The following is a 15,026-nucleotide window of genomic DNA, read 5'->3' on the forward strand; positions in this document are numbered from 1 at the left end:
CGCAGGGTCAGGATCACCAATATCACTGTCTTCTGCCTTCACATCTTGTCCCACTGGAAGGTCTTTGGGGGCAATAACACACACGAAGCTGTCATCTCCTATGACAACAATGCCTTCTTCTGGAATACCCCCAGAGTACCTGCCTGAGGCCCTTCTTGAGGAGCTGTCACTCTTTTAAAAAATATGCCCATGGTGGTTTGCTTCCTTTTTTTTTTACCACAGATTTGCTTGTAAGCAAGATAATGCACCAGGAACGTTCCTCTCTATTAACGAAAACCTTTTTGGTGTGGGGTCCATGTTATCAAACTTTTGAAGGAGTTTGTTGAGGTCTGCAAAAGCTTCTGATAAACCCTTCATTGTGAATTTTCTTGGCAGCTTTTCTTCTTTTTCTTCTCCTGTACTTTCCTTTCTCGTGCCTCTTCTTGAGCTACGTGTTCCTGTTCCAGTTCCAACTCCTCATTAGTCATTTCCTCAGGAGCTCCTCAGCGTCACGCTCATCCACATCCAGATTAAAGTTGTTTGCCATCTCAACCAGTCTTGTTGATTTTTGGAACCTCTCCACCTCATCCTTGGAAAATCCTTTGAAGTCACAGATGAACCTCTTGAGCGTCTTCTAGACACCATTCATATCCTCCTTGGTGACATCACCACAAGCCCACGCAAGGTTCTTGATGCAGTCATAGCTGTTGTAATCCTTCCAGAATTGCCTCCATGTCTTCTCAGTGTCTTCCTCAGTTGCAACAATAGCCTGAGCAAAGGTCCTCGTCAAGTAGTAGGCATTAAAATCTGCTATAGGGGCTGGCTCTGTGGCTGAGTGGTTAAGTTTGCATGCTCCACTTTGGCAGCCCTGGGTTCACCGGTTTGGATCCTGGGCACAGACCTACACACTACTCATCAAGCCATGCTGTGGCAGTATCCCACATGGAAGGACTAGAATGACTTCCAACTAGGATATACAATTATGTATGGGGCTTTGGGGAGAAAAAGAAAAAAAGAGGAAGATTGACAAGAGATGTTAGCTCAGGGCCAATCTTCCCCACCAAAAAAGCATACCTTAAAAAAAAAATCTGCTATAACTACTTGATCCATTGGTTGGATGAAAGAAGTGGTGTTTTAGGGGAGAAGCATGGCTTTAAGTTTGGGATGAAGATCATCAATAAAAGGAGAATGTGTGGGAGCGTCATCAACAATAAGCAAAATCTTGAAAGGTACGTTATTCTCCACGTGGTACTTCTCTATTTCACTGGCTGCTTTAGCAGTTCAGAAGGGCATCTGGAAGAGGAGCTGGGTCATCCATGACTTCTTATTGCTCCTGGAGTACACTGGCAGTGTGTGCTTACTGATATGCTTGAAGGTCTTGGGGTTCTCAGTACGCCAGATCACAAAGGGTTTCAATTTGTGGCCTACAACATTGCCCCCAAGCAAGACTGTTAAATTGTCCTTAAAAGCCTTGAAACCTGGCATTGACTTGGCCTCCTTATGGATGAAAGTCCTCACACAGGCATCCACTTCTGGAATAGGGAGATTTCATCCATACTGAATTTTTGCTCTGGCAAGTAATTTTTCTCCATCATCAGCTTATCCAGAGTTTCCAAACAGTCTTCAGCTGCCTTGACATCAGTACTCACAAACTCACCACACACTTTCACACTGTGTAATGAATAAGAATTCTCAAATTGTTTAAACCAGCCAGAGCTAGCAGTAAATTTAATATCATGGCTGGGTCCAGCTTTTCTTTCAACATCGCAAACAAACTTTTTGCTTGGCTGTGATCAGATCATCATGGTGCTAAGAGGCTTATTAGGCTTGTGTCGGCCCTTCCATCCAGGTCATTACAAGTTTCTTGTCTGATACAGGCCCTTCTTGAATTTTTGTTAATCTCACCGCCTTCATGGAAGCAGATCCTTTAACAGCTTCCATCACTTTGTTCTTGGTCTTCAAGATCATAGCTATAGCAGAATGGGATACGCCTGATGGGAGAACAATAACCATTGCTGATTCCCAGCCTCATAGTCCTTAAGCACTTTTAATTTTCTTTTCAGGTCAATCACTTGATGTGGCCTCTTACTGACAACATTAGCAGCGGATTTTGTATGCTTAGGGGCCATGGTGAGCAAAACAACATGAGATTAAATCAAGCACAAGAGAAAATGATGCAATCAAGAGACTTGATAAACACAAAATGCTGCTGGCATAACATGGCATACTGTTTTACAGTAAACTTTTTTTATTAGTATAAAGAGTATACCCTAAACAGTAAAAAGTATAGTATAGTAAATATAAAAACAAGTAACACAGTAGTTTATCATCATTATCAAGTATTGTGTTCTGTATATAATCGTATATACTATACTTTTATAGGACTGGCAGCACAGGTTTGTTTGCACCAGTGTCACCACAAACTCGTGATGCATTGTGCTATGATGTCACTAGGTGACGAGAATTTTCCAGCTCCATTATAATCTTATGGGACCACTATTGTACATGCAGTCCGTTGTCAACTGAAATGTCATCATGTGGCACCTGACTATAACCAATGGATCAAAGAAGAAATCACTAGGGAAATAAGAAGATATTTTGATATGAATGGAATGAAAACAAAAATAAAACAAAAAAACCTTATGGGATGCAGCAAAAGCAGTGTTCAGAAAGAAATGATACCCATATTAAAAAAAGAACTCATATCAATAATTTAAGCTTCCACCTTAAGAAACAAGAAAAAAGGAGTCCAAAAGAAACCCAGAGCAAGCAGAAAATACTGGTGCAGAAATAAATGAAATTGAGAACAGAACACAAAAGGAAAAACAATGAAACCAAAAGCTGGTTCCTTGAAAAGCTTAAATAAATAAATCTTTAACTAAATTGACCAAGAAAAAAGAGGAGAATCAGTACTAAAATTAGGAATGGAAGAGGGAACATCACCTCCAACCTTACGTAAATAAAAAGAATTATAAGGGAATACTGTGAAAAATTGTATCCCAGTAAATTATATAACCTAGACAGATGGGCAAATTCTTAGACAGATACCAACTACCGAAAGTGATGCAAGAAGAAATAGAAAATCTGAACAGAGTTCTAATAACAGTTACCAAAAAACCTCCCACAAAGAAAAGCCCAGGCCCAGATGACCTCACTGGTAAATTTTACCAAACTTTTAAAGAATTAACAACAATCCTTCAAACACTCTTACCAAAAAAATGGAAGAGGAATGAAACACTTCCCAACCTACTCTATGAGGCCAGTAATTAATTACCCTGAAACCAAAATCAGACAATGACATCACAAGAAAACTATAGATCAATATCACTTATAAATATAGACACAAAAATTCTCAGCAAAATACTAGCAAACCAAATCCAGCAACATATAAAAAGGATAATATGCCATGACCAAGTGCGGTTTAGCCCAGGAATGCAAAATTTATTTAACATACAAAAGTCAATGTAATATACCATTATTAATATAGAATAAATGACAAATACTCTGTTATCATCACAACTGACACAGAATGGCATCTGACAAAATCCAATACCATTTTATGATAAAAATACTAAAATAAACTAGGAATAAAAAGAAACTTCCTCAACTTGATAAAGCCGTCTATAAAAAATGCACAGCTAACATCATACTTAATGGTGAAAGACTGGCTGCTTCCCCTTAAGAGCAGGAACAAGACAAGGATGTCCATCCACTCTTGCCACTTTTACTCAACATTATATTGGAGGATCTGGGCATGTCAATTAGGCAAGAAAAAGAAATAAAAGGCACCAAGCTTGGAATGGAAGTAACACTCTCTCTATTTGTAGATGACACAATCTTCTACAGGCATACTTCGGAGATCTTGCGGGTTCAGTTCCAGATCACAGCAATAAAATGAATATCCCAATAAATCAAGTGACACAAATTTTTTGGTTTCCAAGTACATATAAAAACTACGTTTACGCTATACCGTAGTCTACAAGTGCTCAATAGTGTTATGTCTAAAAATACATACATACCTTAATTTAAAAATACTTTATTGCTAAAAAATGCTAATCATCATCTGAGCTTTCAATGAGTTGTAATCTTTTTGCTGGTGAAGGGAAGTGCAATAAAGCAAAGTGCAATAAAGTGAAGTGTGCCTCTATACAGAAAATCCTAAGAAATCCATGCACACAAAAAAATTATAATAAATGAGTTTAACAAGTTTGTAAGATATAAGATCACCATACAAAAAGCAACTGTTATTTCCATACATTAACAATGAACAATCCAAAAATAAAATTTATAATAGCATCAAAAAGAATAAAATACTGTAAGGAAAAAATTCAAAAAAAGAAGTGCAAGACTTATCTGCTGAAAACTACAAATCAAAAAACTTTTAGACCTGAACAAATGGAAAGACATTCTATGCTCATAAATTAGAAAACTTAGTATTGTAAAGATGGCAATATACCCAAAGATTAACCAATAAAGTTTTCAACACGATTTCTATCAAATTCTAGTTCCCCTTTTTTGCAAAAACTGACAAGTTGATCCCAAAATTCATACGGAAATTTGCAGAACCCAGAAGAGCCAAAACAATCTTGAAAAAGAACAAAGTTGGAGGACGTATACTTCCCAATTCCAACACTTACTTTAAAGCTATAGTAATCAAAAGAGAATGATGGTGGTACGAGAACAGATATATAGAACAATGGAATAGAGTTCAAAATATAAAGCCTTACATTTACAGTCAATTGATTTTTGACATGGTACCAAGAGAATTCAATGAGGAAAGAACAGTGTTTTACGTGAATGGTGCTGGGGCAAGTGACTACGCATATCCAAAAGAACCAAGGTGGATCCTTACCTCACAGCATATACAGAATTTAATAAAAAAATGGATGAAACACCTAAAGCTAAGCCCTAAAACTAAGAAGAAAACAGGAGTAAATCTGCATGACCTACAATTTGGCAATGGGTTCCTATATATAACACCAAAAACTCAAGCAATAAAAGAAAAAACAGATAAACTGAATTTTATCAAAATTTAAGTTTTGTGGTTCAAAGAACCATCAAAAAAGTGAAAACACAACCTACAAAATGAGAGAAAATACTATATTTTCAAATTCATTATTTGGTAAGTATCCAGAAAATATAAAAAACTCCTACAACTCAACTATAAAAAGGACAACCCAATTGTGTCACCAGTGGGGTTTTTTAAACAAGTAGAACTATCCTAAACAGATTTTTTTTTCTTAAGATTTTAATTTTCCTTCTTCTCCCCAAACCCTCCCCCGGTACATAGTTGTGTATTTCTAGTTGTGGGTCCTTCTAGTTGTGGCATGTGGGACACTGCCTCAGCATGGCCTGATGATAAGTGCCATGTCTGAGCCCAGGATCCGAACCGGTGAAACCCTGGGCTGCCGAAGCAGAGCTTGCGAACTTAACCACTAGGCCACGGGGCCGGCCCCTACACAGATTTTTTAAGAATATGAGTACAGAAGGAGTCAGTCTAAAATTCATAAAGAATATGCTAAGCTCCTAACTTGGATCTCACCTCAAAAAAGGCGTAAGTCTTTACCATTCTCATCCACACCCAAAACATCCACCATGCTTTGCAAAATGCTTTTTAAAATGTAAGATCACCTTAAGTGTCTATAAAGTAGGTAAATGTGTGAGATAAGTGTATTTCATTAATAATGCTTTTGACTTTGTGTATTTATCACAATGGTAAATGGAGAAGATAAATTATCAAAAGAAATTTTAATTAACCAGCCTAACTTCAAGACATAGAATATTCTCTTAACTAAAATTTGCTGAGAATTAGAAGAAAGCTGATGGGAAAATATTTCATAGAGCAAAGGATTTCTGTGAGGAAAAGTTTAAAGGAAGCAAAAAGTGCATATGCTATACTAATTTAATGAAACTTCAGTCATCAAACATGCCTTAGTTTAAGCACACACACGAAGAATATTCAAAATACTCAAAAATGAATAAGAAAGCATGGCAGAGGTTAATACTGCTGGGCCCAGTGTTTCCTCACCTTCAGATTTCACAAAGGACATAGATAAGAATCGGGAGTGAGAACAGTCAATGACTAAACAATAAGACCTCATGAATGCTGAGACAGAAAGAAAAATACAAGTCCCAAACACATGCCAAGCCTTCCTCACTGAGGGTCTCCTACAAGACTCGGCAATTGTCTTAGCGAGTGTCCTGGAGAAGGTCCCTCACTGGAACACAGATGCCTTTCATGAAAGAGAAGACTGGCCACAAAAAGTTTTAAGTAGAAAAACACAACCTTAGAAGAAATGGTGGAAAAAAATAATTCCACCATGTGAAGAAGGAAAGCCAGTACCTGAAGGCAAGGGTTCTTAATTTGTGGCTTCTTGAAATCAAAACCAAGAAGCGCAAGAATACTAAGTTCTATAGACAATGACAGTAAACTCTGATCTTTTATAACGCTTGTAACAAGGACAGCTAGTCAAGGAAGGGGACAAGAAAAAAAGTATCAAATGCATCCGAGGTAACAAAATGGTCACTAGAAGAACAAAATGGTCACTAACATAAAATGAACAGCTCCAACCGGTCAGGATTAGGGTGCCATTGAGTATTTCCTGGAGTGGGAGGACAGACAAAATGACCTCAGAGAGCACGAGAGGAGGCAGCAAGTAAAATGCGAAAAGCAGATGGATGAACGGTAACTGAGTAAGCAGACCTAAGAAGCCCAGACTGACAGCAGGAAGGAATGAACCAGCTGTATTTACACTACGGGATCGTCAAAAGGTTCAGGGGAATGGTGGCACAGATACCAAGGGAGGATGAGAGTATTTAAAAAAAAACGTATTGACTGACAGCTGTTTACAAAGCAGTTGGGTCTCCACCACAAAACCCGGCAAAGACCCAAGATTTAGTCTCTGCAGAGGTTCTCCAGGCTGGACACGCCAGGCACAACGGAAAGCAGAGCTCTAATCAGAAAACAGCGGGAGTAAGTGAACCCAAGGACAATGAACAATGAGACCTCCTTTCCTATCCAGCTATCAGCTCCCAGAACTTTGGCAGCCAAGCCAACGCAGGCGTTTATTTACCAGGGAATCCAATCAGACCAAGAGGAAAAGACTTAAATGTGCTGCTTACATTGAAAATTCCCCCAAATGTTCAAAGGAAACACTGCAGGGAGAAGAAAACTACTAATAATATCCTCAGACAAGAAAAGATAGTGCATTCAGTCAATCAATCAATCAATAAGTGAGGCAGATTACACTGTCTGAAAATAGGCAAAATACTCCCATCCCATAGGCTCTTCCGCAATGCGACCTTTCCACTCCCCAATCGAATTCACTCCCTTTGAATTTGGACAACTTATGATTACACTGACCAGTAGAGTTTGGCAGAAGTGACACTATGGCGCCACCAAGGCTGGGTCATGTAAAAACACGCAGCTGCCACCTGATCGTCTTGGAAAATTTGCTCTCCAGAAGCTCCCTTTCAGAACCAGCTTCTGTGTTGTGAGAAGCCACGTGGAGAGGCCAAATATAGATGGGTAACCAAGTCAAGAGTCCCAGTTGAACCCACACTTCAATTCATCCCAGCCCAGGTGCCAGACATGTGAGTGAAGAAGCCACTAGACGACTTCAACCCCTGGTCACTCAAGTCTTAACTGAATTCCTGACCCACAGAATGTGTGAGCAAAAAATAAAATGGTCACGTTTTATGTTACTCCATTTGGGGTAGTTTGCCTCATAGCAATGATGAAAACAAACAGGAAACCACATAAACAGGACAACTAGCAAATAGAAAGATCCTAAAAATTAAGGACATAATAGTAAAAACTGAAAAGTGCAATAGATGCATCGGAAAATAAAGTTGAGGAAAACTCTCAGGGAATTAAGCAAATAGGCAAACTGATTAATGGAAAAATTAGAGAAAAAAATATAGTAACTTAGAGAACCAGCCCAGGAGATCCACCCTCTGAATAACAGGACAACCAGAAAGAAAAAACAGAAGAAATGGAAGGAAGTCATCAATTAAATAATTCAAGACTATTTCTCAAAATGAAAGAATGGTTTCCAGACTGAAAAGTCCCTTGGAAAACCAGCACAATGGATAAAAAGAGACCCACCCCAAGATGCATTCATTAATCATGAAATGTCAGAACACTGGGAAAAAGAATATCATGTAGGTTCTCAGAGAGGGGGGAAATAAGCCGCACAACAAGGATTCAGAAGCAGAATGTCTTTATACTTGATAAAAACCAACCGCAGAAGCCAGATGATAATGGAGCAACACCTCCAAAGTGCTGAAGGAAACTGAATTCCAGATGGGAATTCCTAGAACCAGATGAACTATTAAGTAAATTACAGGGAAAATAAAAACATTTTACATTTTAAGATAGGCAAGGGCTCAAAAGACTTACTTTTATGCACCCTTTCTCAAGAAGCTACTGAAGGACGTGCTCCATCAAAACTAAAGTACAGGGGGCCAGCCCAGTGGCCTAGTGGTTAAGTTCACACACTCAGCTTCAGGTGGCCCAGGGTTTGCAGGTTTGGATCCCGGGCACAGACCTATACACTACTCATCAAGCCATGCTGTGGCGGTATCCCACATACAAAATAGAAGTAGACTGGCACAGATGTTAGCTCAGGGCCAATCTTACTCATGAAAAAGAAAAAAAAAAAAAAAACCCAAAAAACTAAAGCATAAGCCAAGAAAGAGGAAAACATAAGAATAAGAAAGAGTGTCATGACATAAGAAGAAAGAAAAGGAAATACCAGGGTGCTAGTAAAGGAACATTCTAGGCTGTGTAACAGGCCAATAGACAATCATAGTAGTTAGAAGCAGATCACAAGACCCTGGGAGAATTATCTTCAAGAAGATGAAACCAGGGCCAGCCCTATGGCCGAGTGGTTCAATTCGTGTGCTACGCTTCGGTGACCTGGGGTTTGCCAGTTCAGATCCTGGCCAAGGACCTACACACTGCTCATCAAGCCATGTTGTGGTGGCATCCCACATTGCAGAACCAGAATGACTTACAACAAGGATATATAACTATGCACCGGGGCTTTGGGGAGGAAAAAAAAAGATAGGAAGATTGGCAACAGATGTTAGCTCAAGGCCAATCCTAAAGGGAAAAAAAGAGATGAAACCGATGGAATAACTGATGGGAATAAACATATTGAAAACCAATTTAAACAACTGGTAGAGTTTGGGGGGTGAATTTGTAATAACCACATTGAAAACAAAGCAAATGAAGGGGGCCCAGGAGATAATTATTGACTCCAAAGAAATCAGAGTCATGCAATGATGAAAAAAGCAATCATACTGTACTATAGCATACTATGTACGTGGCAGTGGTGTACTCTGTGGCTTAGCTCTGAAGACCATCCATCTTAATAATGTAAACACTAGTTTTCCAACCGAGATTCAGTAAAACTCTATTAGGAGCACAGAGCAATGGGAAAGATGGGTGTGGAAAGAAACGGTCTGCGTACATTGCCCAACCTCATATAACTGGCCATGGGGGATGTTTTGAATTCCATTGCCGCTCCAAGTTAAAGGCCTCTTTCTAAATGTCTTCTACCACCAAATGCTCATGTCTGCAACAGGTCAAAATGCTAAGGATCAAATGGAAAAAATAAAGTGGAGGTAAAGGGGACAGCTCAGTACAGGACTGTTTTCACAGGAATAAATAGGAAGAGATACATGTAAGAGAAATCCAAAAGCCACTGATTATCAAATCTAGATTTCAGCCTGGAATAAGTAAGAAACATTAGAAGACCTTACAATGTAAAAAATAAGAAGCTATAGCGGCATTTCAAAATTAAGATCTATTAGATATGACTAGCATATGCCTCTGTATTTTAAAATAAATCAATTCTAGGGGCCGGCCCCGTGGTTGAGTGGTTAAGTTCACGCGCTCCACTGAGGCGGCCCAGGGTTTCGCCGGTTTGGATCCTGGGTGCAGACACGGCACTGCTCATCAGGCCATGCTGAGGCAGCGTCCCACATGCCACAACTAGAAGGACCCACAGATAAAAATATACAACTGTGTACCGGGGGGCTTTGAGAGAAAAAGGAAAAATAAAATCTTAAAAAATAAAAATTAAAAAAAAATTCTAAAACATAATATTCACCCCAAACATACAATACACCTACTAGTTTAATTTAGAAAAATATCATTATATAGAGAAGAAAATGAAAAAAACATTTAAAGAAATGAGTTACATGTGGCTCAGGCTATATTTTCCTTAATTCCTTTTTTAATAATAAAAAGAAAGGCAAGGTGTGGGGCCGGTCCCATGGCCGAATGGTTGGGTTCACACGCTCCGCTTCAGTGGCCCGGGGTTTTGCCAGTTTGGGTCCTGGGCACGGATATGGCACCACTCACTGGGCCATGCTGGGGCGGCGTCCCACATGCCACAGTTGGAATGACCCACAACTAAAAAATGCACAACTACGTACTGGGGGCTTTTGGGAGAAAAAGGAAAAATAAAATCTTTAAAAAAAGAAAGGCAAGGTGGGAAGAGGGAAGGAGAAGGGAAATATATTTATTTTATTATAAACTAACATGATATAACATATTCAGAGCTTGAAGTAGAAGGATTTAATCTATTTATGTGACCATACACATACACACATACATACCTCTAAGAAAAATCTGGATTTTCCTGTTCAACCTCTATTTACACCCGAGATTCCTAGACAAGTAGAGCGATGAGAAGGGCTCTGGACTGGTCAGCTTCGTTAACCTTTGTTAAGGTTAAAGCTGACAGACATAACTGTCAACTATAATAAAGAAAGGGATAGAATTTTAAAAGGTAAACTCTTTTTTTCTCAACAGTTTCCACCAAGGTAATTCTGGTTTAGGTCCAAACAAAACTGTTATTAATAACTCTCCTTACCTATTGCCTATTGCACCTTTTTAAAAAGTAGGGGAAATACGCCTTCTTAAAAAAATACACGCACACACACAAACACTTACAAGTATACGTACACATCTGTGTGTCTGCACAGACGCACATAAACAAACAGCTGGGTGGATACATGAGAGTCCACAACCCACTGTCCTTCTGCAGCAGGAAGCACGGCCTCAGTTCGTTCACATGGCCCACGGCATACTCCTCTGGGGCTCAATTTCACCCACTCTCCAAGACTATTGTTCTGTGGCCCAGAGGCTGCAGTGACTGGAGCAAAATACCCCTACTGTGACTGATGCCAAGGCCATGCAAGTATCTCAGAGAATCGTGAGTCAACTGAGGATGCCCAAATGTCACCCGAAACAGGCCAAGGGAAGGAGCAGGAAGCAGATAAGATCCCAAGGCGATCCCTTGCCATTCAGGGTGGAGTTCTTTCCGGCATCTGCGCCTCCATGGCCTTCCCCCATCTGGGGGTACCTGGTGTCTGCCCCATCTACAGGCTTGCCCTGTCAGAAGGGCGGTCTGCGCTGCCTGGCTGCTGTCTGTGACTCACTGCGGTGAGCTGCCTAGCTTTTCTGAGGTCTCACACTGAAACAAAGTCTTGAGACCCCAACCACGCCTGCCCCTCCAGACTTTTCCAGACAAGAAAAGCTCTTGAGGCCCCCATAATTAACACCATGATTAAAAACACCAAGCTCCACAGTTTTCTTGGGCTCCAGCCAGGGAGACAGAGGTAACAAGGGAACTTCTATGACCAGCACTGGACCACATTTCCTGTGTCTCCTTTGGAAAGCAGGCTTTCTACAGGAAATAAGATATTACAACTAAAGCCAGATGGTGTGATGAAGGAAGAGGAGGGCCAAAATCATGTTCCCTTCTTCAGATCCCCACATCCCAGAGCAAGGCACAGAACGTGGCACAGAGAACCACTCAATTATGTCTGCTGAATGAATAAAGTCTCCTTCAAGTGAAGCCCATGTTCCTCTGCTAAAAATCTAACATCTATCTAAAAATTTAACATCTATCCCCTTCTCCCTTTTGAAGGTCAGAGAAGAGTTCTGTTTCCAGTCTCTACACTTGCAGCACGGACTAGCCTATTTAGAGAGTATATCTAAAAGTAGGATCTGTTTAAAGATGAAATGATAATAAGTGATTTTTTAAAAAGCTCAAACCCCTCAAATACAAAGAATATAATGGAAGAAATGACATCAAAATTTTCAAAGCTAGAGCGGGTGAATGGTAACTGACTTGGCGATGTCAGAAAGCTGAATCCTAAAGCAGGCAGTAGGGGAAGCTGAGAGACAACCCACTTTACAGCACAGCTGCCACCCCCGCGCCCAACATCCGTCCCTTCCTCCAAATGCTCTGAAAGTGGCAGCACGATACCTCTGGAAGCAGTGGTGAAGTGGTGTTCAAAACTAAGGACTGGTTGAAAATCCTTTCAAGAGGCACTTAAGATTCCCAGGCCCCTCCCCGTATCCATTATAACCCAGTAAATTACCCTTCCAGGCACCAGCAGAAGACTCTGGAAAATCTAAAACGGAAAGGATCTGACCTGGAGGGCAGAAGGCACAGTGAGGGCAGGGGTACTGACCTGAAAACAGGGGAAATTAAGTCAAACTTTCTCATTTCCAGAATGTTGGCAGGCAGCACATACCTTCCAGGCTTATGCCTCAGAGAACAGAGAACCAGCAGCCTCTAGGAAAAGCTCATGATCCAAGAGAGATCAAAAGAGAAAGAAAAACAACTGCGGAGGGTATCAGTTAACTCCTTCTATATAAGCAACCACAATCCTTAGTGACTTAAAACAAGAATTTATTATTTCTCACTACTTGTAGAGTTGGTTGGGCAGTTCTGGTTTCCCCTGGGCTCACCTAGGCAGCTGCATCCAGATGGAGGACTGTCTGGGCTGGAGGGTTCAACATGGCTCATTCACGTCTGCACATGGTGCTGCTGTCAGCTGGGGTGTCTCTCATCCTCCAGCAGGCAAGACAAGCTTCCTTACATGGCAGCCTCAGGGCAGTAAGAGAGCAAACACAGCAGCTCCAAAGCCTCGTAAGGCTTACGCTCTAGAAAATGCACAACATCACTTCCGTCACATTCTTTTGGTCAGAGAAAGTCACCAGCCCAGATGCTATTCAAGAGGAAATAAGGTTCTACCTCTGGATGGGAAGAGAAGCCAAATCATATTCCAAGGGACATAGATTGTGAAGTGAAGAATCTGGACCTAATTAAATATTCTACCACATGGAAAAATTAAGATCAAGCAAAGAGGTAAAAATTTCAACAACAAAATCCTAGTATTACTATCTGCAGAGACATAAGAGAAACAATTGCAGCCATGAAACAAGAACAAGAGGCTATGGGCCAGCCTGGTGGCGCAGCAGTTAAGTTGACACATTCCACTTCAGTGGCCTGGGGTTCACCAGTTCAGATCCTGGGTGCAGACATGGCACCACTTGGCAAGCCATGCTGTGGTAGGCATCTCACATATAAAGTAGAGGAAGATGGGCATGGATGTTAGCTCAGGGCCAGGCTTCCTCAGCAAAAAGAGGAGGATTGACAGCAGATATTAGCTCAGGGCTAATCTTCCTCAAAAAAAAAAAAAAGAACAAGAGGCTATGAAAAAGGAACAGAAAACAAAAATGAGCTTTTAGAGATCAAAAATATGATAGCTGACATGAAAAACTCAACTGAAGAATTAGAAATTAAAGTTGAGGAAATCTCCAAGAATGTAGAACAAAACAAAAAATAAATGGAAAAATAGGAGAATTAGAGGACTAACAAAGGAGATCCAATATTCAAATAACAGGTGTTCCACAGAGAAAGAAAAAAATAAAGAGGAGAGAAATCTATCAAAGAAAGAACTGATGGAAATGAAGGACAAAGATTTTATCAGTCTGAAAAAGCCCTATCGGTACCCAGCACAATTCATTAAAAACAATCCTAACCAAGGAAATTTCCTGTGAAATTTTAGAACACTGCGGAAAAGAAGATCCTACAAGTTTCCAGAGAAGTGATGTTCATAAATCCAAAGCGGAGCCGGCCCTGTGGCCGAGTGAGTGGTTAAGTTCGCGCACTCTGCTTCAGCGGCCCAGGGTCGGATCCTGGGTGCAGACATGGCACCACTCATCAAGCCATGCTGAGGCGGCGTCCCACATGCCCAGCTAGAAGGACCCACAACTAAAAAAAATAAACAACTATGTACCGGGGGGGCTTTGGGGGAGAAAAAGGAAAAATAAAACAATAAAATAAAAAACAAATCCAAAGAATCAAGAATTTCAAATGGCACTGAAGTTCTTAACAGCAACAATGAAAGCTAGAATAAAATAGAAAATTTAACATCTACTCTCTCTCCCTTTTGAATGCCCAAGAGTTCAAAATTCCAAAGGAAAACTATTTCCACCTAGAATTTGAGATAACCAGCCAAGCTATGGGTCAAATGTGATGCAGAATAAAGGCATCCTCATGCATACAAAGTCACAGGCACCTTCTCTCAGCAGACTCCTGCAGGAAGCATACCACCAAAAGATGAGGTACACCGGTAACTACAAAAGCACTAACACCATTTTGGAGCACTTAAGACGTTCCAGGAGCTCTTCTAAGTGACGTGCCTACGTAACTCATAGAATCTTCACGATAAGCCTCCACAAAAGGTACTATTTTCCAGATGAGGAAACTGAGGCATAAAGAGGTTAAATAACTGCGAATGTCACATAGCTAGGGAGTGGAAGAGCTAACATTCAAACCTACACAATCCAGCCCCCAAGTTTGTGCCATGCTGCCCATCGAGAAAAAGACAGAGGGGCCAGGAATTAAGGCAGCCAATAGAAAACAGAGGCAACAGAAACCACCAGGATTAAGGAGGAGACAGATCCCAGGACATGTTGGGGTCCTAGGAAGAAACCAGCCAACTGAACCAAGTCAAACAGCTATAAAAGAAATTTCTGTAAGACAAAACTGAGAGAACTCCCGCTGCAAATGAACGTATTTCGAAGAGATTTTGACAACTAAGGTAGAGTTCAGAGTTGAATAAGTAACATGTACAGGGTAAACAAAAAAACACGAAAATAAGACTATCTCTGGAGAAAACAAAAAAAGCACAAAGGAAGAAATCATGTTATGCTACCATAGCTCAGCTTATAC

General features: G+C 40.5%; 1 protein-coding gene across 7 annotated transcripts in view; it reads right to left on the reverse strand.

Moving 5' to 3' along the window:
- GCNT1 (glucosaminyl (N-acetyl) transferase 1) overlaps nt 1–15,026 on the reverse strand; it is a 45,949-nt gene that overhangs the window by 11,096 nt on the left and 19,827 nt on the right. The window contains exon 3 of one of the 7 annotated variants that reach the window (XM_070248083.1): nt 12,755–12,949. The exons of the other annotated variants lie outside the window; for them this stretch is intronic. The gene's annotated coding sequence lies outside the window, so the exon portion shown is untranslated. The remainder of the gene's footprint in view (nt 1–12,754; nt 12,950–15,026) is intronic. 7 annotated transcript variants of the gene reach the window in all.

The sequence above is a fragment of the Equus caballus genome, chromosome 23, assembly GCF_041296265.1.
Source record: "Equus caballus isolate H_3958 breed thoroughbred chromosome 23, TB-T2T, whole genome shotgun sequence".
Classification (NCBI taxonomy): Eukaryota; Metazoa; Chordata; class Mammalia; order Perissodactyla; family Equidae; genus Equus; species Equus caballus.